This window comes from Delphinus delphis, chromosome 3, assembly GCF_949987515.2.
Source record: "Delphinus delphis chromosome 3, mDelDel1.2, whole genome shotgun sequence".
NCBI classification, from domain to species: domain Eukaryota; kingdom Metazoa; phylum Chordata; class Mammalia; order Artiodactyla; family Delphinidae; genus Delphinus; species Delphinus delphis.
Window position 1 is genome coordinate 136,109,967 of NC_082685.1, and position 24,234 is coordinate 136,134,200.

Here is a 24,234-nt window from a genome sequence, read left to right on the forward strand (position 1 = left end):
GACTTATCTGTATCCCCATTCTGGTTTCAGGTTTCTCTATTCTGTTTGACTACTTACTTGTCCATTCCTGTAATAGTATTTTTTTATTACATTAGTTTTATAATCAATTTGATCGTACTAATTTTGTTATTTTTAAAATAGTTTTCTATATGATTTCCTGGAGCTCTACAGATATTATAGCTACCAATAACTTGTAAGTTTACAAGATTGTGAATTGATAGTGTTAAGTCAGTCCATCAGTAAAAGGGGTATATTTATTTATTTTAACTCTTTTTATGATGTTCTTCAAGACAGTTTTTAAACTTTTTATCTATATAGATCTTACGCATTTTAAGACTTCTTAATAGATAATATAGTTCTGTTGTTTTGTAAAACTGTTATATTATTAGTTGAGTAAGTTTTGAGTATCTGTTGATTTTGTGAAGTTTTCTATGTGGATGTTTATATAATCTACAAACAATAATAGTTTTATTTCTTCCCTTTTAATTCTTACATCTCTCTTTTTTTATTTTCTTATGGATAGTGTTAAATAATAGTAATGATACTGAACATCCTTGACTGAATACTGCTTTTGATTTTATCAAGTTTATTCATTAAGTATTATAGAGATTTGTGTATATGGCTTTTACTAAGTTAAGTTTTTATTTCTAGTTTTATAAGTGTTTCAAATAATAAATAAATGGTAAAATATTTCTATTGCTTTCTCTAAATCAGTTGAAAGAACATTATTTTCCTTTTGACCCATGAAAATAATGAATAACATTAAAAATTACCCAATATTGAACCATCCTTTAATTTCTCAGATATCCTTACTTAAGAAATTCTTGGTGATTATATTTAAATAATCTATATTCTCTATTTATACTATTTTTCAGAAATTCTATTATAAAGTTATTGACACTTTAATTTTTTAGCACTTACCATTTTCCATTCTTTATTAATTTTGGTGTTTTCTGGCAGTTATTCAATCTGAAATTCGAACCCACTAATTCATTATTTGGCTATTCATCTTCTCTGATGAGCTCTTTATTTAAACAATTTTATTTTTCATTCTCAGTATTTCCACTTGGAGATTTTATATAACTGCTTGCTCCTACTTGGTGTTATCAGTGTCTTATACCTATGAAAATTTATATTTAATTCCTTGATTTATTTTTCACCAAATAATCTTAATCCTGTTACAGCAGTTCAGTGATTATCAGTCATCAGTTCAGGTTCCCTGCCCCAGCCCTGGTACCCATGGGGGTTGCTGCTGTGACTTTCTGTGCTTACCTGTCTGCCTCTGCAATTTGGGGCACCACGGTTTACCTTGTGAGCTCACTACCCTTACAGATCTAAGTAAGTTGTTGATTTTCCAGTTTGTTCAGCTTTTTACTTGTTATTAGGATGGAGTAGCAATTTCCAAGCTTCTTACATGTGGTGTGGGAAACTCTTCTCTCACATTTTTGAAACAATTTTATTCAAACTTGTTAAATGCATCTTTGAAATTATTGTAATTTTTGCCACTGGTTCCACTTTATGAATCATTGAGTACTTGTTTCTAATGCACATAAACTTCACATCATCTAAGTTGTTTAAGACATAGCATTTTTTGAAATCACAGCTGAATTTCCTAACACACTTCAATCTTATTTGCATGACATAAGACAGTTTTTCTCATTCGTTCCAATCTATTCCAAAATGAATTTGCATAATCTCTAAACTGTGACCATACATTTTTATTCCAAATAATTTTTAAGATCCATGTTTCTCATAAAATCCCAAACATATAACTATAAAATCATTTACTCAGGGATAATCACTAAATCCACCTTCAATTTCCTTATTACCTTCTTTAACAAATTCTGTCAGGTAAACTTTATTATTATCATCCCAAACTAGCACTGAGGGCTGTCATTTAAGATTAATATGTCTTCCTCAAATAGATCATTGATTTTCAAAACTACTGAGAGCCTGATAGACTATTTGAGAGGTTTTATAAGAACTCAAATATACAATGATTCACTTATGAGGGAAAACCTCATAGAACAACAATAAAAAAACCACACCTGCCTTTTATGTAGGCATTTATGTATTTACTGTTCAAATTTACTTCCCATAATTCTGCAATAATTTAGGCATTTAGGTTATAACTTCTCTCATAAGTCCAGCTTTTGTATGTCTCATAGGTAAGTTTTATTTTCAGTTTCTCTTTGATTTAGTGGTTATTCCTGAGTGTATCTTAATTTCTAATACTTCACATTTTATTGGTGATTTCTAGTTTTATTAGATTATCATTAGAAAATATGCAAGTGATTTTTTGCCCCCAAAATGAAGCAGCCAAACAAAAAGAATTGGCAAACCCTTACCCTTCTAGCAACTATGTGGAAGACATTTTCATCCTCCAAGTTCTCCCTGTGTGCCAAGTGCATTTCTCTCCCAAACGCTGGAGCAGGAACAACCCAGGCCAGTAATACGGTGACTCTCCAGTTCTAATAGCACCGGCATAAGCAAACAATGCCACCAAGAACAAGTCCAGGGGTAGCCCCTCTGCAAAGGAATCAACAGGATTCTGCCACTTGAAGTGTTCAAATATGAATTTTGCCCAGTTTCTGAGAAAAAGGTCTTCTCTGCCAAGAGTTTCTTGGCTTTGGCTCAGTACCAAAGAAAATAAAGTTCTGGAGCTGCTCTCTTTCTCATGGATCTCAGACAAATCCCAGCAGCAGTGTGCGTGCCCTCTAAATGAGGGCAGCATGCCTCTCAGTATTACGTAACTTCCCAGAGACAGAGGGAAGGACCGTGGCACCCAGGAGTGTGGCCAAGATGCCAGCCTCCTGGAATTTCTCCAGCTGGCAGCCAAGCGAGTCTGGATCAACTGTTTCAGTCCCATATCTCAAACAGATAAAATGATCACATTGTTTCTGGTACAGTTCTAAAAGGATGCTACAAGTATGTTTTGTGAGATATTAATAGGTGATAAGTCAAACACAAAAAAATTACCTGAATAAATGTGTTTGGAAAATGCTTGGTTAAACCGGTTTGCAGGGCAGAAATTGAGACACAGATGTAGAGAACAAACATATGGACACCAAGGGGGGAAAGTGGTGGGGTGGTGGTGGTGGGATGAATTGGGAGATTGGGGTTGACATGTATACACTAATATATATAAAATGGATAACTAATAAGAACCTGCTGTATAAAAATATAAATAAAATTCAAAAATTCAAAATATATATATATATTTAGACTGGTAAAAAAATTTTAAAAATAAAAAAATAAAGCAAACAGTCACAAAGGTTTTTGAGTTTATTCTCTCTGTTCATATACATTATTTTCCTTAGTACCATATATTAAAACATTGCATTTTATTTCAAAATATGATTATATCTGAGGAGACTGGTAATACAAAAAGAAAAAAAAATGAAACACTTGGTTAAAACCAGTAAAATTTCTTGTTTGCAAGATTTTTAAGAGGCTTGCATATGTGAATACTCATTATTGCTGTCTGAGGTAGAGTTCAAGGTGGTTCTGATTATTTTGACTAAAGAACACTTTTCTGTTGTAGTTTCGTTATGGCTGTTTTTGTCATTGTTTTAACAGCATCTCCAAGACTATTTCTATAAAACATACTTTGAAAAAAATTGCCTTACTTTTGTTCCCCAAATTATGAAATATATCAGTATTTTCTTAATTTCCAACATAATTATTATACAATATTAACTGTAATACAATTATACAATTTTAATTATTAAAAATAATTTATGTATTTGATAAAATCATCAAACTATCAAAATTATTTTATAATTTTAGTAGTCAAACCATAAAATATGGCTAGAATATAAAGTTAGCCTCCCTCCCATCCTGATGTTCAGTTATATCCCTCAGAAGTGCACACACAAACACACACACACACACACATGCACACACGCAATTACATTTCCTAATTAAATCTTTAAGAATTTATATAATTAGGCACATAGTCTAACCATGTTTGGGACCTTTTAAAAATAATTTTACACTTACTTTTAGATAGCTTTGTGTTAGCTGTACACATATACCTGCCTCACTTTTTAAGAACTGAGTAATGTTTCATTGTATGTATATATACATATATATATATATATATATATATATATATATATATATATATATATATATATATATAAAATTTACTTAGTTCTTCCTCTATTGAAAGATTTTAGATTGCTTCAGCAACCTAAACCTGGGGGAAAGCAACCTAGACAACCACCCAGACTCTTTCCCCACGGCTCCATAACAAAATTCATTCAAGCTTACTACCATTAATTCTTATTCCTTTCTCCCAGAGTCAGAATAGAATTAGGCATTGTGAGGTGACAGTTAATGATGAAAAAAAGTTCTTTGTAGGAATATTATTTCCAAATTCAGTGATCTGGAAAACTAGTTCACAAATTGTGTTGTTCATCATTTTGTGATCATTGTAATTATTAAATAACAAATATTTTTATTTTGGTATGAAATATATATTATGCTTTAAAAAAGAACAAGTGATGAAGAACACTATGGCTGTTATAATTTTAATTTGCCCTTCTTAACTAAGGAAAGGAAATCTGCCTTTGCCTACACCTATCACCTAAGTATCATCAAAAAGAACACAAATAACAAATGTTGGTTAGGATGTGGAGAAAAGGGAATACTCGTACACTGTTGGTGAGAATATAAATAGGTGCAGCCACTGTGGAATGTTCATAGCAGCATTATTTACAATTGCCAAGATATAGAAGCAACCTACATGTCCATCAACAGACAAATGGATAAAGGAGATGTTATATATATACAATGGAGATGTATATATATATATATGTATATATGTATATATGTATATGTATACATATATGTATATGTATACATGTATATATGTATATATACAAAGGAGATGTTGTATATATACAATGGAATACTACTCAGCAATAAAAAAAGAATGGAATTTTGCCATTTGCAGCAACATGGATAGACTTGGAGGGTATTACGTTAAGTGAAATAAATCAGACAGAGAAAGACAAATACTATATGACATAACTTATATGTGGAATCTAAAAAACACAACTAGTGAATATAAAAAAAAAGAACCAGGCCCATTGCTGCTGTCTTGAATGCGGTGTCCTGCCTGAGCTTCTGCCCATGGTGCTGCGGAGCTGCAGTGTCGGGACAAGCCGTTTCCCACTAGGAGCTCTGGTCTGAAGGGCTTGGTGCAGGGCCTGGTCCACAAGAGACTTCCCAGCTCCACGCAATATCAAACAGCAAATATCTCCCAGATATCTCCATCTCAACACCAAGACCCAGCTTCACTCAACGACCAGCAAGCTACAGTGCTGGACACCCTATGCCAACCAACTAGCAAGACACGAACACAACCCCACCCATTAGCAGAGAGGCTGCGTAAACTCATAATAAGGCCACAGACACCCCAAATCACACCACCAGATGTGGACCTGCCCACAAGAAAGACAAGATTCAGCCTCACCCACCAGAACACAGGCACTAGTCCCCTCCACCAGGAAGCCTACACACCCCACTGAACCAACCTCAACAACTGGGGGCATACACCAAAAACAATGGAAACTAAGAACCTGCAACCTGCAAAAAGGACACCCCAAATAAAGTAAGATAAGCAAAATGAGAAGACAGAAAAACACATAGCAGATGAAGGAGAAAGATAAAAACCCATGAGACCTGGGCTTCCCTGGTGGTGCCGTGGTTGAGAGTCCGCCTGCCGATGCAGGGGACACAGGTTTGTGCCCCCTTCCAGGAAGATCCCACATGCCGTGGAACAGCTGGGGCTGTGAGCCATGGCCACTGAGCCTGCACGTCCAGAGCCTGTGCTCTGCAACGGGAGAGGCCACAACAATGAGAGGCCCGTGTACCGCAAAAAAAAACCAAAAAAAAAAAAAAAACCTCACCAGACCTAACCAATGAAGAGGAAATAGGCAGTCTACCTGAAAAAGAATTCAGAATAATGATAGTAAAGATGATCCGAAATCTTGGAAATAGAAGAGAGAAAATGCAAGAAATATTTAACAAGGACTAGAAGAACTAAAGAGGAAACAAGCAATGATGAACAGCACAATAAATGAAATTAAAAATATTCTAGAAAGGATCAATAGCAGAATAACTGAGGCAGAAGAATGGATAAATGCCCTGGAAGATAAAATAGTGAAAATAACTACTGCAGAGCAGAGAAAAAAGAATGAAAAGAACTGAGAACAGTCTCAGAGACCTCAAGAACAACATTAAACACACCAACATTCGAATTATAGGGGTCCCAGAAGAAGAAGAGAAAAAGAAAGAGACGGAGAAAATATTTGAAGAGATTATAGCTGAAAACTTCCCTAATATGGGAAAGGAAATAGTTAATCAAGTCCAGGAAGCACAGAGAGTCCCATACAGGATAAATCCAAGGAGAAACATGCCAAGACACATACTAATCAAACTATCAAAAATTAAATACAAAGAAAACATATTAAAAGCAGCAAGGGAAAAACAACAAATAACACACAAGGGAATCCCCATAAGGTTAACAGCTGATCTTTCAGCAGAAACTCTGCAAGCCAGAAGGGAGTGGCAGGACATATTTAAAGTGATGAAGGAGAAAAACCTACAACCAAGATTACTCTACCCAGCAAGGATCTCATTCAGATTTGATGGAGAAATTAAAAGCTTTATAGAGAAGCAAAAGCTGAGAGAGTTCAGCACCACAACACCAGCTTCACAACAAATGCTAAAGGATCTTCTCTAGGCAAGAAACACAAGAGAAGGAAAAGACCTACAATAACAAACCCAAAATAATTAAGAAAATTGGAATAGGTATATACATATAGATAATTACCTTAAGTGTAAATGGATTAAAGGCTCCCACCAAAAGACACAGATTGGCTGAATGGATACAAAAACAAGACCCATATATATGCTGTCTACAAGAGACCCACTTCAGACCTAAGGACACATACAGACTGAAATGGAGGGGATGGAAAAAGATATTCCATGCAAATGGAAATCAAAAGAAAGCTGGAGTAGCAATTCTCATATCAGACAAAATAGACTTTAAAATAAAGACTATTACAAGAGACAAAGAAGGACACTACATAATGATCAAGGGATCGAGTCAAGAAGAAGATATAACAATTGTAAATATTCATGCACTCAACATAGGAGCACCTCAATACATAAGGTAAATACCAACAGCCATAAAAGGGGAAATCGACAGTAACACGTTCATAGTAGGGGACTTTAACACCCCACTTTCACCAATGGACAGATCATCCAAAATGAAAATAAATAGGGAAACACAAGCCTTAAATGATACATTAAACAAGATGGACTTAATTGATATTTATAGGACATTCCATCCAAAAACAACAGAATACACATTTTTTCAAGTGCTCACGGAACATTCTCCAGGATAGATCATATATTGGGTCACAAATCAAGCCTTGGTAAATTTAAGAAAATTGAAATTGTATCCAGTATCTTTTCCGACAACAACACTATGAGACTAGATATCAATTACAGGAAAAGATCTGTAAAAAATACAAACACATGGAGGCTAAACAATACACTACTTAATAACGAAGTGATCACTGAAGAAATCAAAGAGGAAATAAAAAAATACCTAGAAACAAATGACAATGGAGGCACGATGCTCAAAACCTATGGGATGCAGCAAAAGCAGTTCTAAGAGGGAATTTTATAGCAATACAATCCTACCTTAAGAAACAGGAAACATTGCGAATAAACAACCTAAACCATGCACCTAAAGCAATTTAGAAAAAGAAGAACAAAAATCCCCAAAGTTAGCAGAAGGAAAGAAATCATAAAGATCAGATCAGAAATAAATGAAAAAGAAATGAAGGAAACAATAGCAAAGAGCTGGTTCTTTGAGAAGATAAACAAAATTGATAAACCATTAGCCAGACTCATCAAGAAAGAAAGGGAGAAGACTCAAATCAATAGAATTAGAAATGAAAAGGGAGAAGTAACAACTGACACTGCAGAAATACAAAAGATCATGAGAGATCACTACAAGCAACTCTATGTCAATAAAATGGACAACCTGGAAGAAATGGACAAATTCTTAGAAATGCACAACCTGCCAAGACTGAATCAGGAAGAAATAGAAAATATGAACAGACCAATCACAAGCACTGAAATTGCAACTGTGATTAAAAATCTTCCAACAAACAAAAGCCCAGGACCAGATGGCTTCACAGGTGAATTCTATCAAACATTTAGAGAAGCGCTAACACCTATCTTTCTCAAACTCTTCCAAAATATAGCAGAGGGAGGAACACTCCCAAACTCATTCTACGAGGCCACCATCACCCTGATACCAAAACCAGAAAAAGATGTCACAAAGAAAGAAAACTACATGCCTATATCACTGATGAACATAGATGCAAAAATCCACAACAAAATACTAGCAAACAGAATCCAACAGCACATTAAAAGGATCATACACCATGATCAAGTGGGGTTTATTCCAGGAATGCAAGTATTCTTCAATATACGCAAATCAATTAATGTGATACACCATATTAACAAATTGAAGGAGAAAAACCATATGATCATCTCAATAGATGCAGAGAAAGCTTTTGACAAAATTCGACACCCATTTATGATAAAAACCCTGCAGAAAGTAGGCATAGAGGGAACTTTCCTCAACATAATAAAGGCCATGTATGACAAACCCACAGCCAACATCATCCTCAATGGTGAAAAACTGAAACCATTTCCACTAAGATCAGGAACAAGACAAGGTTGCCCATTCTCACCACTCTTATTCAACATATTTTTGGAAGTTTTAGCCACGGCAATCAGAGAAGAAAAGGAAATAAAAGGAATCCAAATTGGAAAAGGAGAAGTAAAGCTGTCACTGTTTGCAGATGACATGATACTATACATAGAGAATCCTAAAGATGCTACCAGAAAACTACTAGAGCTAATCAATGAATTTGGTAAAGTAGCAGGATACAAAATTAATGCACAGAAGTCCTTGGCATTCCTATACCCTAATGATGAAAAATCTGAAAGTGAAATTAAGAAAACACTCTCATTTACCACTGCAACAAAAAGAATAAAATATCTAGGAATAAACCTACCTAAGGAGACAAAAGACCTGTATGCAGAAAATTATAAGACACTGATGAAAGGAATTAAGGATGATACAAATAGATGGAGATATATATCATGTTCTTGGATTGGAAGAATCAACATTGTGAAAATGACTCTACTACCCAAAGCAATCTACAGATTCAATGCAATCCCTATCAAACTACAATTGGCATTTTTCACAGAACTAGAATAAAAAGTTTCACAATTTGTATGGAAACACAAAAGACCCCAAATAGCCAAAGCAATCGTGAGAATGAAAAACGGAGCTGGAGGAATCAGGCTCCCTGACTTCAGACTATACTACAAAGCTACAGTAATCAAGACAGTATGGTACTGGCAGAAAAACAGAATGATAGATCAATGGAACAGGCTAGAAAGCCCAGAGATTACCCCACACACATATGGTCACCTTACCTTTGATAAAGGCGGCAGGAATGTACAGTGGAGAAAGGACAGCCTCTTCAATAAGTGGTGCTGGGAAAACTGGACAGCTACATGTAAAAGTATGAGATTAGAACACTCCTTAACACCATACACAAAAATAAGCTCAAAGTGGGTCAAAGACCTAAATGTAAGACCAGAAACTATCAAACTCTTAGAGGAAAACATAGGCAGAACACTCTATGACATAAATCACAGCAAGATCCTTTTTGACCCACCTCCTAGAGAAATGGAAATAAAAACAAAAATAAACAAATGGGACCGAATGAAACTTCAAAGCTTTTGCACAGCAAAGGAAACCATAAACAAGACCAAAAGACAACCATCAGAATGGGAGAAAATATTTGCAAATGAAGCAACTGACAAAGGATTAATCTCCAAAATTTATAAGCAGCTCAATAACAAAAAAACAAACAACACAATCCAAAAATGGGCACAAGACCTAAATAGACATTTCTCCAAAGAAGATATACAGATTGCCCACAAACACATGAAAGAATGCTCAACATCACTAATCATTAGAGAAATGCAAATCAAAACTACAATGAGATGTCATCTCACACCAGTCAGAATGGCCATCATCAAAAAATCTAGAGACAATAAATGCTGGAGAGGGTGTGGAGAAAACGGAACACTCTTGCACTGCTGGTGGGAATGTGCATTGGTACAGCCACTATGGAGAACAGTATGGAGGTTACTTAAAAAACTGCAAATAGTACTACCATATGACCCAGAGAACAGTATGGAGGTTACTTAAAAAACTGCAAATAGTACTACCATATGACCCAGCAATCCCACTACTGGGCATATACCCTGAGAAAACCATGATTCAAAAAGAGTCATGGGGATTCCCTGGTGGGGCAGTGGTTGAGAGTCCGCCTGCCGATGCAGGGGACATGGGTTCGTGCCCCAGTCTGGGAGGATCCCACATGCCATGGAGCAGCTGGGCCCGTGGGCCATGGCCGCTGGTCCTGTGTGTCCGGAGCCTGTGCTCTGCAACTGGAGAGGCCACAACAGTGAGAGGCCCACATATCGCAAAAAAAAAAAAAAGAGTCATGTACCAAAATGTTCATTGCAGCTCTGTTTACAATAGCCCGGAGATGGAAACAACCTAAGTGTCCATCATCGGATGAATGGATAAAGAACATATGGCACATATATACAATAGAATATTACTCAGCCATAAAAAGAAATGAAATTGCGCTATTTGTAATGAGGTGGATTGACCTAGAGTCTGTCATACAGAGTGAAGTAAGTCAGAAAGAGAAAACCAAATACCGTATGCTAACACATATATACGGAATTTAAGAAAAAACAATGTCATGAAGAACCTAGGGGTAAGACAGGAATAAAGACACAGATCTACTAGAGAATGGACTTGAGGATATGGGGAGGGGGAAGGGTAAGCTGTGACAAAGCGAGAGAGTGGCATGGACATATATACACTACCAAATGTAAAATAGATAGCTAGTGGGAAGCAGCCGCATAGCACAGGGAGATCAGCTTGGTGCTTTGTGACCACCTAGAGGGGTGGGATAGGGAGGGAGGGAGGCAGGGAGACGCAAGAGGGAAGAGATATGGGAACATATGTAGATGTATAACTGATTCACTTTGTTATAAAGCAGAAACTAACACACCATTGTAAAGCAATTATACTCCAATAAAGATGTTAAAAAAAAAAAGTACCAGACTCACAGATATAGAGAACAAACTAGTGGTTACCAACTAGTGGGAAGAGGGAAGGGGTGAGGGGAAACATAGGGGTAGGGGAGCAAGAGGTACAAACTATTATGTACAAAATAAGCACAAGAATATATTATACAACACAGGGAATATAGCCAATATTTTATAATAACTATAAATAGAGTATAACCTTTAAAAATTGTGACTCACTATGTTGTACACCTGTAACTTATGTAATATTGTACATCAATAACTATACTTCAATAAAACTATACTTCAACAAAAGATTAAAAAAATTCCTAAATTAATGAAAGCCTTCTGAAAAAAATTTAAAGAAGCTTGGTAACTACATTCTATTTCATGATTTTAACTAAATTGTGTTGTGTTACAAAAATCAAATATAGCGTTTAATGTATTTTTTCCTTAGGTAATGTTCTAAGAAAAATAAGTTTCTAGAGAAAAACTTTAAATGTGATGGTAAATATAAAGATCTACTTTCTAAGGTCAGAGATTTGTTGCTGTACAAAATGGTGACATAAGCAAAATTTGTTCAGGAACATGCACATACCTTTTACTTATTCTTTTGAAGGTGGGAAGGAGGGGATCCTGTCTGTTGTCTCAGAACCTTGGACACAGTACCAACCCCAGCCTCAACCTGGGCAAGGAAGATGCCCTAAACAAATTAGGACTGGGGATGCCTACTGCACATTTCACATATGAGGCAACTAAGACACAAAAAGGACAAGGTATTTGTTCAGTTTCCAGAGAGACCAAGTGAGAAAGTGACAAGTCTGCTGATTAATATTCAGCTCATGGGGCATGTTGCAATTCTAATACTAAAACTACTGTTATAGCCAAGAAGTCACAAAAATTATTCTTGACTGACTACGAGTCAAGGAAGGTAAGTGCCCTATTTTTTCATTAATATAATATGAAAACATAGTTAACTTTGTAAGGCCCTATTGAAGGGTGACATCTTTAGAATTTAGCTTATATATGGTCTCCTCAAGCAAGCTTCCACACTGTCTCCCCTCAGCCTAACCCAGTTTAGGTTCCCCTCCCACATGCTTCCATAGTTCCCTTTTTCTATCATTGTACTTTCCCTACTTTGATTGCCTTATATCTTGCTTGTCTCCTCCAGTGAACTCTAAGCTCTTTGAATACAGACATCATACACATGCATCTCTATGCCCTAAATTATATTATTGCTTAGAATAAAATAGGTGCCCAGTCAATGCTTATTATCTAAGTGAAGGAGTGAATGACCATTCATGGTTCCAAGATCCTATTTCTACTGTAACCAGAAGACCTGCTCACACCTTGCTCTCAAGGCAAGCAAGATTTTAGCTAATATAGGTTACCGTGCTTTTCCTTTTAAGGATATTTGAGTTTTCATTGGGGACACATCAGAGTCTATAACAAAATTCTGGTAATGGACTTTTGGTAATTGTAATAGACAATCAGGGATATATTTTTTTAAACAGAGAGACTCTCCATATCACATCATGTATGCAGCTCACATCATAAAGCTAGCCCAGACTTGGTGTTATGTAGAGATGTACAGATATGTGTGTTTTCAGGGAGATCCAATGGGTCGGATGAATGCTAAGGTACATGAAACCATACTGCTGCAATTGAACTTGACTAGATTAAACTTACTTTTGGCTTGCTTTGCAATGTGTCTGGCACGAGATGAAGTGAAAGAGATAAGTGGTACAGTGGCTAGTTATAACCTTAGTAAGCATGTGTCTCATGGTTTCCGAGACATCCACTTTTTGCTATTTTTATTCTCACCTGGTAATGATTCCAAATGTATGACATTTGAAAAAGACATAAATCATTAGTTCCCAGTTAGAACAGCAATTGTAAACCAGGCAATGTGTTTGGCATTTTCCAAAATGCTTTATTGGAATGATCAAGGGGTTGAAAGGCTAGAGTTAGGTATAATGATCATTTTCTTTAAATGGGAGAGGGTCATGATGAAAGTTCCTTTTTATCAGTAATTAGAGTTCTATAGCAGCAACATGTCCTAATTATGATATTTAGACCATTAGCAAATGAACAATGTTATTTAGATTCTGCTACGGAAAATTACCCCAGGCCATGTGGCGTCTTATGAAGTGATTGTGTATAAAGCTATTTGTGGTCTACATCTCACGCACTTACCTAACCCGTCTCACATACACGCTCCATCTGGACTCATTTATTAAGGGCACTTTAGTGTTCAACACAGAACTTGAAAAGTGGCATCACAATGGGCTTGGAGATGAAAACGAACATCTCTGTATCTTATTAAATTTTGCACGACAAGGAAAACATTATGGATGGTGAGATACAGTGAATCTCTGGTATCTAATGAGCAATAAACATTTATGAATGATCACAATTCCCTCTGAATCATTCTTTCAGAAACATGGGCAATGAAATCAGAAGGATCTAGAATCAGAAATTATAAAATATCTAGTGATTACTTCAGAATAATTTTACCTAGCATAACGTTTAGGGTAACTTACCAGACATATTCATGCATCATTCACATTCACCGTGTCAGACACCATAACAGGCATTAAGGACCGGAAGACTCCTGCCCTATAGATGCTTTGATCTAGATGAGTCTGAAACGTATAACAAAAATTTCTACCCAGCGGACTATGAAGATTGATTGTTGGTACAGTTACCCAGAGTATTTTGCACTTTTTGAGAGTGAGAAAGAAATAATACTGATTTCATGTTCCCACAAACACAGCTAGATGTTAAACATTAAAGGAATTTCCTTGGTCTGACTTGGATTGTTAGTCCAGCAAGGCTTGCCGCAGGCTGCCAATCTAGTGTTGCCCGACCCAAGGGCAGCTCAGTCACTCTGGTCACAGAACAACAGTACTTCAGAGTTAAGAGCTCTTTTGTTCCAGGAAATTTTGCCAATTATTCAATCTAAGGTTTCATTTGCTTAATGACTTCCTCATTTTACCATCTAATGTGCTTCCTCATTCCTTTATCTTTTTGCTTTTTATTTCTTTTAGTTATTCTTTGGTCTAGCTACGGTTAATTTAATCTTTCCTCTTAAATAAATGCCTCTAACCCCTGAAGGCACAAGGCCAAAGGCCAAATGACTTTAACTGCCAATGTATGAAAACTCTCAAAGCTTGGTGAGGTGGGTGTCATTACTGGGGGCACAGAAATGGAGGGGGGATGTCTATACTGTCAGTCATAGTAAAGTGTCAACTCGAAGCTGCAAACATTCAAAATGAAGTCCTTTTATTAGGGGTAGTAGAACTTTTAAAGGTCTTCCCTTTCTTGTTTATTTAGGCATTTCGTCCCATTAATTGGGTTGGAGGGATTGAAGAGTTTATAGGAACAAGTTCAATAAGCACAAAGGGGAGTTAACCATCCCTGGGTAATGTGTGGCCCTTTGGAGCTGTCAGAGAGAATGTGTTTTGTGGAAACTACCTGAACTCTTTTCTATAAAATGTTTAAGAGAATTTGTGCATAATATAAAAATACTTTAAAAGTTTTACTAAGCAGATTATTTCCTAATTTGCAGTAAGACATATAAAGCAATGGAAGAAATCTTAGAGACTTTAAACATATCAATATGTGCCCATTGCTCCTTTGTCAAATCTGTGATTTTCTTTTTGTCAAAATCAACATCAGATACATAACAGTAATAATGTTATAAATGTTAGTTAAACGGGATAATTTTTACTTATATTCCTCACAATTTTCTTCTTTTAATTATTTGTGGGTTTTGTGTCCCATGAATTGTAATCTTATTTTGCCAGCCTTCTTTCTTTTAAGTTTTAATTTTAAGCCTCCTTTTCATTTCTTTCCAATATCTTCAGGTTTTGTTATTGGAATTTATACTTTATGCTCTTTTTGTCACTTATTCAATTTTGTCTTTGTTTTGTTTTGGACATATTTCTTTACTATTTTTTGCCAGTACTTGTTGCCTTTGCAAGTGAGCTTATAGTAATTTTCATTTTAAACAGCTTAAAATTTTCTGCAAAATTATTTCAGTTCTGTTTGAAAATTTATGCCTCATAAAATGATTTTTACATAAATTAAAGATTGAAAAGTGTGTGGCATTAGGATATTATATCACTTTCCATACAATGAATGCACAATAATTTTGAAAATCCTACTTCTTATCGCTAAGACAATTTTTAAAGTCAATATTTCACTAGTTGGGAAGTAATTTTCATTACTTTATGCCAGTAATTCTCATACTTTATATTACACGTAATAAAAATTACGTTCTGTTATCTGATATGCTTTGGGTCCTAGGAAATCATTTTACATAACAAGGGAGAACATTACATTTGGATACAATTGTCAGGGAAATAAGGTGGCTCTTCTCCCCTCTCTTGAGGGTCAATTATCTATCTTTTAGGCTAATAATGTTTCAGAGTATTTGGAGGAATCTATTGGTCCCTTCAATACAGCCAAATAAACATCTACCAGCAAGTGCAAGAAAGTCCTTTCAATCATTCTATTAGGTTAAACCACCTTAGATATTTAAGGATTAGTTTTCATGGAAAATACCATGTATACTGTTTCTAAATATAGACTCAAAGAAATATTATTAATGAATATTTCTAAGCATCACAGATTGGACCAGATTATCATTCATCTGATGCTTTCAGATGTCTTAGCAATTGATCTGAAACAGCATATATTCCATTTGGTGGTAGCAGCCATCAGAATAGCCAAAATTACTACACAGGCATATGCCAGGTCCAGTCTGGAGGTAACATATAAACATGATCATCATCAGCAAATATGGGCCAGATGTTCATCCCCTAGGAATCTATGGAAATGATTACTTATGTTATGGTATATAGTCAGTCCTGACATGAAAGAAACAAACTTAATTTAGCATAGAAGAAAGTACAAAATTTCAAATGATCCTACTGTACCTCTGGAAAAAAGAAACTATGAGATTTTCTTAAGTAGAGTTGATATTTTTGGATATTGATGCCTATTAAGTTGCTCAACAAGAGTAATCTTTCCATCTATTCCTAACTATGGTTCCTTTACTATATCGTCTGGTCTACTTCATTAGAATGGCTTAATTTAAAAGAGTGAGAACATGTTTTTAAACTTGGATATACTGTTTTTCTTAGTTACGCTAACTCATCTACTAACTGTACTAAGAGAGACACGACTAGTTATTTCTTAACTAGTCTTCCTTGTTTAAAAAAATTACTACTTTTTTGTCCACATGACTATACTCTATCACCTCAATTGGCTTCCAGACAAAACTTCATTAATAACCCTGTAGGACATGTTGTCAAATATTTGGGGCTATTTTTGTTTTCTTCTTGAGATGAAGGCTAGAGAATTGTCACTTTTTAAAATCCTGTTTCTGGACACAGCTGAATCTTTTATCTTATGTTGAAGTAGAAATAAAAACTCAGTACTGTAGATTAGAATATGGCTGCCTAAGTAAACGAATACGGAAACTTCTGCAGAGAGAAAGATTTTTAAACACGGTGCTTGAGTATCAAACTATACTGAATAATATGTGTTATAGTGAGGTATTTCGTTGAGTCATGACTGTACTACTATAGTGTATTACTCTGGGGAATTATATTCGTTAAAAATTTATTGTAAGAGCATGCATTAATTTCTCATACATCCCAATTCCATGTGTTAATCTTTCATTAGCATATTTGAAGCAAAGGTTTTCAATGATGTGGATGTGGATTGTTTATGTAAACCACAGTAAAAAGAACTTTGAGACTCAGTTCCAGAGTTTCTACTTTCAGAGTCATGCCACGATATGTTCGTCACAACCCAGCTGTGCTTAAAATGTATTTCTCCTTTAGAGTCCATGTATGTAAAGGCATATCTGAAGATGGCTAAGCAGGATTGGCTAGGCATTGTAATTCCTTCTCTTCATTTGAAGGCATTTTGAAATGAGTTGACAAGTATCTATGAAGTGTGTAAGTCATGATAATGGTGCATACCAAAATTGGTATGAACACACCCCTCATACAATATCAAACTCTAGATCCTGTAGCTAATGAATCAAATGTTTTGTTTTTCTTAAGCATTTTTAGTTTAAAATTAAATAAAAAGTTCTCCAGTGACAGGATAGGAATTGTCTTTCATATTCTAATGATACAATGTTTAAAAGAATTTTCAAACTAAACATTTTCTACTTAAAATTTGCTTTATAAATATTTGTCATTTTTAGCCTAATCAATCAACTCGTTATCGATGCAAAGAGCATGTTGCCAAATTCTCCCTGGGCTTGTTCTATTTATGTATATCAGAGGCTCAGTTTCTATTCAACTGTAGCTAAAAATTAGCCACAAGTCTTAAGACCACTTAAGTTAGTCATAATTAGGTATTTTGGAGAAGGTTAATTGAAAGACTCAACATTAGCACTGACATAAACTTGAATTTTTTCTTGTAATCCTTATTAGGATAATGGTATTAGATATACTTGTATTTCTCTTATGAGTTTATTTTGTGAATTTAATGTTCTTAATAAAAGAATAAAGTTCTACCACTCCCTCCTTTAACTCTTATCTCAACTCTTGATGTCCCTAAGAAGTGTCATTTAAGTTTTTGGGCTTACATTTATTTATCTGAGCACCCTGTATTAGATATTTCTTTTACAATCTCCCTTACTTTCTTTTTGTAGCATGTAGTAAACTAGAGGGCATGTAATATTGTACAAAACTACTATTTGAATTGAGATAGAGTTTTGACGTCTTAATGGGTTCTCATAAACCAGCGAATTTTCATATACATATATATGTATACACACTCATATATAAGATTTTCTGAGCGAGATAATTGACTGACCATAAAAGAGTGTGAAAAATATATGTGTGTATATATATATATATATATATATGTATATGTATATGCATTTATGCACCTATTACAATGGCCAAAATTCAGAACACTAGCAAAACCAAATGCTGGCAAAAATTTGGAGCAAAACGAGCTCTCGTTCATTGCTGGTAGGAATGCAAAATAATGCAGCCACTTTGGAACACAGTTTGGAGGTTTCTTACAAAACTAAACCTACTCTTACCATATGATCCAGCAATCACACTCTTTGGTATTTACCCAAAGGAGCTGAAAACATGTCCACAAAAAAACCTACACACAGATATTTACAGCAACTTTATTCATAACTGCCCAAACATGGAAGTAACCAAGAAGTCTTTCAGTGAGTGGTACATCCAGACAATGGAATGTTATTTAGTGCAAAAAAGAAATGAGCTATCAAGCCATGAAAAGATATGGATGAAATTTAGATGCATATTACTAAGTAAAAGATGCCAATCTGAAAAGGTTACATACTGTGTGGTTTCAACTATATTACATTCTGGAAAAGGCAAAACTATGGAGACAATAAAAAGATCAGTGGTTGGCAAGGGTGAGGAAAAAGAGAGAGATGAATAGGCAGAGCACGAAGGATTTTTAGGGCAGTGAAAATACTCCCTATGATATTAAATTAATGGGTATATATTATTATACATTTGTCAAAATGCATAGAAAGTACGACACCAAGAAATGAACCTTAAGGTAAACTATGGAGTTTGGATGATTATGATGTGTCAATGTACGCTCATCCTTGGTAAATAATGGGGCTTTAAACTGTTTCAGGCTGCTTAGAATAAAAGCCTAAGTCTCCCGCCCTGCTGAAAATCCTCTGAGTTCTGCAGCGAACAGTAGAAATGTTCACAAACATTTTCACTCTTCTGAGCACACAGTAGAATTGCTCTGCCCCACTTGCTTTGAAGTATGTGCAGCCATAATATGTGTTTGGGCCAAAATAGTTTGACCAGAAGTGATGTGACAGGAGTTTTCAAGCCAATGAGCAATTTGCCATATTTTCTTCCCACTGCTTCAGTGATTTTGAAAGCACATGTCAAAAATGACTCCAGGGCTTCCCTGGTGGCGCAGTGGTTGGGAGTCTGCCTGCCGATGCAAGGGACACGTGTTCGAGCCCTGGTCTGAGAGGAACCCATGTGCCGCGGAGCAACTGGGGCCATGAGCCACAATTACTGAGCCTGCGCGTCTGGAGCCTGTGCTCCACAATGGGAGAGGCCGCGACGGTGGGAGGCCCGCGCACCGTAATGAAGAGTGGCCCCTGCTTGCCACAACTGGAGAGGGCCCTCGCACAGAAGCGAAGACCCAACTCAGCCATAAATAAATTAATTAATTAATTTAAAAAAAAGAGGTAGAAACTTTATAAAGTTTTACCATAACTTTATAAAGTTATGGTAAAAACTTTAAAAAAAAAAGACTCCGTTGGTCCAATTCTTTGAGTAGATGTGGTGAACAAAGTCCTTGACCAACCCGCATTAGACATGTAGCATGAGAAAGTAACACATATTTTTCTATATATAAGCAACTAAGCTTCTGGAGGTTACATATTTTTTGACAACAATATAACCTGCCATGACATATCCTAATACAATTATTGAATATATTTTTATTAACTTACATCTTGCTTAATTATATAGAGTTTGTATGTTTCTTACAACCTGACTTCTAATGAGTGACCTCAGACTAGGTGAAACTTTGGGGGACAAAGTGGATGCTGACATAGGAGAGTATGATGGCCCTGAAGAGTGCAAGGCCTATCGGGGGTGAGGAAAGGGACGAGTTGCTTCTAAACACATGCATGGCTTAAAGAAAAGAAAATGATTGACAGAAGTCTCAAAATCTTGATTTCAGCCCAAATACCAGGGTTTTTATACAAGCATACTAAAATATTGTCTTTTGTCTAGAGTCCTCAGGGTTGCAACTGCCAAAACCAAACAAAATTTGATTGTTCAGGTTGCCAGATTATCATACTAATTGAATTCACTAGGCCTTTGACCTGGGGAAAAACTGGGATTCTGAAAACTGGAATGGGAATTTATAGGAGGAAAACATTGGAATTGGGTCCTCCTCCTTGTCGTTAGGTCTTATTGGAGGGCACTGAGTTCCCTGACGGAAGGATCATACCAGGTACCTGTGACTCCTCACGTAGTCCCCAGACCTATAACCAGAATCAGAGTCAAGAATATTTGGGTAGGGAAATCACACACACACACACACACACACACACACACACACCCTTGGCATAGAAAGCTTGTAAGATATCGATAATTTGTATGATTTATATGAACGTAGATGTGGAGAAAATGTGCAAGAATGGAAAATTCTAGATCTAAGAGGGAAAGGAATAATTTTAGAATGGGTTACATCAATCAATATACACTCAGTTACCAAGCTGATTCTTGGTTCACTGTGTCAGCTTGAGCAGTTGAGTGTGGGTTTTTTTTTTTTTCAGTTTGGTTAACTTTACACTGAACTCAAATTCTTTGGCATAATGTAGACGAAAGAATCTAAAGGCTCATGGATTAGCAAATGTTAAAGATGGTTGAACACACTGAACGGCTCAACTGCTGCCTGACTATGCTCTCTGAAGGGCCCAGTAAACATTCACTACGCCAAGTTTTTGAGAAATATTCTAGGGAATGGAGTTCCCACATCTCTAAAAGGTACTGCAGGGGGTTGCACTCTGGAGAAAAGTAATGCTTGTGCAAGATACTGCAGTCAAGGGCTCCCTGACTTCAGTGTGACACTGGCTCCCAGGATGTCAGAAGGTAAGAAATGGTGCATCACTGTTGGACTAATCAGGTCATAGTGACTATAAACAGCAGTAATATGAGCAAAGGGATCAGAATGGTGTGTTCCATAAGGCATTTTGTGGTGACATGTTGATCATAGGGTCCTTGATATGAACACAGAACTGCATAAACCCTAGACCTCATGAGTAGAGGCCTTACTTAAGCCACCACAATTTATAACATTTCCTCACCCGATTTTTAGAGCTGGGTCAGTACAAATATCTCATGACCCTTCAACCAAGGGAGGGATAGATAATTTTGTTTGGACTCTGTTATATCAGAAGTACATACTCTGACTCTACCTCTTAATGTTTTCCCAAAGAGAATTGTGTCTATTTATTAGAATAACTGCATCTTTGGAAAAGATAATTTCCATAACTTTCAGGAGTTCTTGGACACTTGGTTCAAGGTAGATCCTGGAATAAAGCCAGAATATCACTGTACCTGTCATAAAGGGGTTTATGGGAGTCAAGACCCAAGTCCATCTTATGTTAGGCTCAGTGAAGACCCTACATTTTATTCCCTAGTTTCCAAATGGAATTAATATTCTAAACAACTGACAGAATTCCCACCTTTACTCATAGAGTAAAGATTAACATGCTAGAAAATGCTAAAGGGAAACCCCAGAACCTCCCCATCCCATACCAAAATAGTAAAACAAAAACAATACTGCAGCTCAGAGAGAACAGTAGAGATCGATCCTGCTATCAAAGACTTAAAAGATTAAGAGATGATGATTTTTGTTGTGTCCACATTGAACTTTCCTCTTTGACTGATACCAAAAATAGCAGTTAAATTATCTTTAGTTTAAGCAGTAATTCTGATTGCAACTGCAGTTCCAGATGTGGTTTCTTTCTTGGGTCCTATCAATACAAACCGAGCAACTAGTATAATCTGGAAGTTTTATACATATATATGTAATTTTTACCTGTCATGGACAGAAGTACATCTTCAATATCTTGCAAAAGACATGTGCTATCTCCGGTTATAGACCACAATTTAATTTGCAGGAAATTTAATCTTCTGACTATCCCTCTGTATATCATCTTGGCCCACTACTTTGACAAAATCACACTGTTAGTACCAGGGGAGTAGAAGTTTGTTGGTGCTTTGCTAGAAGATAGTAGATAAATTCATGAAAATGTGTTATCCTGACACCTTGGTGAAGTTTCCAGAGACCCACGGATTATAACATGTGGAGGTATGTACTCCTTACAAAATGGCAGAGCAATAGCTGAACTCTATGTTCCCTCCCACTAAGTAGGGATATAGTATTTGGTGAGCCTTCCTGGATTTAGAGGCAACAAACAAATCTGTTTATTGTAAGACCCAAAAGTTTTACAGCTTTAAGTGGGGGCCAAAGAAGACCCTTGCCATGTGGCTCCAGTGAAACCAGTGATTCATGAAATGTCTGTGGGATGCTGTATGGAGCCATGAGCAAACCCTGATAAGGGACCTTCAGTGGAGACCCCCTAATGGGGGTCTAATGCTCCGGCCTCTGCCAAAGATGCCGTAGATTGGAATATAAAGTTAATTGCACCCCCAAAGAGGAATATACCAAAATTCATTCTGAAGATGAGGATAGATATGATGATAGAAATTCTGCCCCATCTCCACAGGCAAAGCAATCAAGCCTCATTCTTCAGGGGCAAGCGTGTATGTCCCTTTTTGGGGTAGGGCTGACTTCTATCTATGATGGGAACAGCAGAGGAGATCTGTGGCCAACCGCCGCCCAGACTGATATGTTCTGCAACATTGTCTTGGAGTTTTTCCTGGCTGTGTGGCCTCCCTTTGGTCATCTTGCAAACTCTGTGAACTATCCAATTCTTTTAGTATAAATCATTTTCTGCCAAATATGTCCAGAGTTGGTTTCTTTTGCTTATGACTTAGACTGGCTGATCACTTAATATGTTATTAAAATGCTGAGAATACTCTGGAAAAAAAAGTTGGCTTATAATATCTACTAGTATGCACATTAGGTGGAAAAATAACTCTGGAAAAACTAGGACTGTTGAAAACATTAAAGGGCCAATAGATTTCAAACTATAAAGTTTAAGCCACTCTAAGGAGTTCTCATAAAATTATGAACCATTAGTCTTATAAGGTAAAATCAATAATAGTAAATTGCTAATCTCCCTGAATAAAATCTGACCCCTTCTCAAGACACATAAAGCAGAGATTTAGCTTTTATTTATTTTATTTTTATTTATTTTTGGCTGTGTTTGGTCTTTGTTACTGCGCGTGGGCTTTCTCTAGTTGTGGAGAGCGGGTCTACTCTTCATTGCAGTGCGCGGGCTTCTCATTGCGGTGGCTTCTTTTGTTGCGGAGCACAGGCTCTAGGAGTGCCGGCTTCAGTAGTTGTGGCGCACGGGCTTTAGTTGCTCCGCGTCATGTGGGATCTTCCCAGACCAGGCTTGAACCTCTGTCCCCTGCATTAGCAGGAGGATTCTTAACCACTGCGCCACCAGGGAAGCCCTGGCTTTTATTTTTTATGTTTTTAAATCATGTGTCTTCCCTGCTTAGAAAGGTACAATGACTCCCTAATAAAAGATTTGCAGTTTATTACAAGTTTTAAAACCTCATTGTTTTTTGTTTGGCTTCATAACATTTTCTGCACACATTTTCTAGAGGCACTCAACAAAAGTAATATTGTTTTCAAATTTTCCCGACACTTGCTAAAGCTTAAAAACAGAACTAGAAAAAAAAGCTGTGCTTCTATCAACTGGTCCTTCATCACTTAAACAGTTAATTCTTAGTAAGTTAACTCAGATTAGACTTTAGCCAAGCAAACATGTTTAACATCACTTACGTACAGGTACATGTGTTTCTCTATTACCCCATCACATACCATGGCACCCATATAAAATTCCTTTATTTTTCACTCTTTAAACTATGATCTTTGATTTTAAAACACTAATCACACACTTTCTGGATAAATAGTACTTACCAGGAATGCATCTTTCCTTCAGGACTACTGTCATCATGGGACATCTGTGGTATAAAGAAAAAAAGGATTGAATTAATAATCAAGTTTTCTTGATTTTATTCATTATTCACTCATTCATTCATTCATCCACCCAACATTTGTTGAAGGCATTCTGCATACTAAGCACTTTCCCAGGTGCTAGAGGTGTATAGGTGAGTACCTGACTTCAAGGTGCTGATCCAATAGAAGTATGAGTCCTACCTTTACTAGGTATTAATTGTGAAATCTTACAAAAGTCATTTTGTTTTTCTGAATCTCATTTTATTTTCCTATAAAAAAGGCAAGAGTAGGATCTATGGGGTTATCACTGATTAGAGATGTGAATATAATTGGACATAGCAACATATTGAGGTG